The sequence below is a fragment of the Macrotis lagotis genome, chromosome 8 (assembly GCF_037893015.1).
Source record: "Macrotis lagotis isolate mMagLag1 chromosome 8, bilby.v1.9.chrom.fasta, whole genome shotgun sequence".
Taxonomy (NCBI): domain Eukaryota; kingdom Metazoa; phylum Chordata; class Mammalia; order Peramelemorphia; family Peramelidae; genus Macrotis; species Macrotis lagotis.
Genome location: NC_133665.1, coordinates 137,277,433 through 137,279,460, shown reverse-complemented (window position 1 = coordinate 137,279,460; position 2,028 = coordinate 137,277,433). Strand labels below are relative to the sequence as shown.

The 2,028-nt window shown below is 37.2% G+C and overlaps 1 pseudogene; it reads right to left on the bottom strand.

The window, feature by feature from the left end:
- Positions 1-617: 617 nt before the first annotated feature.
- On the bottom strand, positions 618-976 carry LOC141494975 (small ubiquitin-related modifier 2 pseudogene; annotated as a pseudogene).
- Positions 977-2,028: the final 1,052 nt, after the last annotated feature.

The following is a 2,028-nucleotide window of genomic DNA, read 5'->3' as shown; positions in this document are numbered from 1 at the left end:
CTCTTCTAACACATGCTGGCTATGAGACAATGAGCAAGCCAACAATCTTGTAATACCTCAGGCAACTTACTTTTTTAATTTATTTTTTCTTCCTTTTCTTTTTTTTTTAAATTTCAAACAAGAAGTTTATTTAAACAACAAGATGTTTGACTTGGAAGGGAAAACTAACTAGGATCAATTTCTTTATAGTAATTTATCCCTACTGAGAGACAGAGATTGCCCTACATGTAACACCTACATACAAAAAGTTAAAAAATCATTCTTGGTTTTACAATGATAAAAGAAAAACATTGAAATTATCCAATCAAACAAGGTATGTAGGGATTTGTTTTGTGGAGGGGTTTTTTGTTGTTAAACAGTGAGAGCAAAATAACTTACTGGAATATAAAGATAAAAGTTGAATGAGCATGCCACTAATGGAGAAAAGGGATATTTTCATAGAACCAGTTTGGTTTTCCCCTCCCCATCTCCACTTGATGTTGATCAAAACATACCATCAGCCATTTAATTAAAAAAAATACTCATTATGCCTGTGCACATACACCAGTTACTTTATGTACAATAAAGGAATGGGGGAAGGGAATCAAAGAGAGAAAACTATCCTGCAGTTGTTAGGATGTGGATGAACCAAATCTTGGTTTTCTAATTGTGAATGTATTGTTTTCCTTGGGAGCACAGTTCTGGAGTACAGTTGCAGGTTCTCTTTTTAGTAAACACCTCCTGTCTGCTGCTGGAATACATCCATTTCTAACTGTGCAGGTGTGTCTGTTTCATTGATTGGTTGCCCATCAAATTGGAATCTGATCTGCCTCATTGCCAAACCCTGTCATTCACAATAGGCTTTCATTGGTTTACTAAGTGGTGTGTGCCTCTTAATCTTAAATTGCACCACTGAACCATCTTGCCCTGCCACCTTCAAATTAATGCGGTCGTTATTTTCAGTCTTGACTCCTTCCTTTGGCTTTTCGTCAGCCATGGCAAGTCCGGGGGTCTCCTCAGTCACAGCTTCACAAAAGAGGCACCAGGAGGGTCTGTTCCAAGGGAAGGGGGGGGGACTGTAGCAGCAGGAGCAGAAGCAACAGGAGGAGGAGGAGGAAGATGATGGTTAATTTATTTTTTTTCAACCAATAAGCATCTGTCTTCTCTCTTTTCCATCTCCCTTCACCCAGGGCAGGGGGTGGGGTGGGAGGGGAGTTAGGGAAGGAGAGGGAGAAAATGAAAAAAAAAACTCTACAACAAATTCAGAGTCAAGCAAAAATAATAAACAATTCCGATGTTGGACATGTCCAAAAATGTGTTTCATTGTGTCCATCTCAGCAGGAAGGCAACATTCTAGATCATTAGTCTTCTAGAATTGTGGTTAATTGCTACATTGTTAGAATTCTTGAACTTTTCAAAATTTTAATAATATTGCTGTTAACAGTATAAATCGTTTTCCTGGTTCTGCTCACTGTCTTGCATCAGTTCAAAATGAGGTTCATTCTCTCTGCTCTTTCCTTGCTTCTATGAATTTCTACTTGTGATCCATATAATATAATAAATTCTCCCCCTCCTCATTCCTTTCTTCTTTTAAGATCTTGTTGTTATTTTCTAATACCATAGTTATTAATTTGACTGCATGTATTATGTCCCCTATAGACATTATGCATCGTTCTCATATATCATTCTTCTTTCCAATTAGAATGTGAACACTTCGTGACTACAAAGTCTTTTCTGACTGACCACTTATATTTACCTTTTTATGTTTCTCTTTACTCTTGTGTTTGTATTTCAAGGTTTCTACCCAGCACCAGACTAAAATAATATTTATAAGTCCTCTTTTTCATTAGATTTCTTAGAATTCCACCCCTTCCCAATCCTCCATCCCCATAGGATTATATTCAGTTTTGCTATGTAAGTTCTTGGTTGTAAGCCTATAGCTTGGCCTTCTAGATATTCGATTCCACATTCTCTGTTTCTTTTTAGTTCCCTATCACAGCATCAGGCCAAAAGAATTGAAAAGAATAAAATATCTCCTCTGCCAGACCA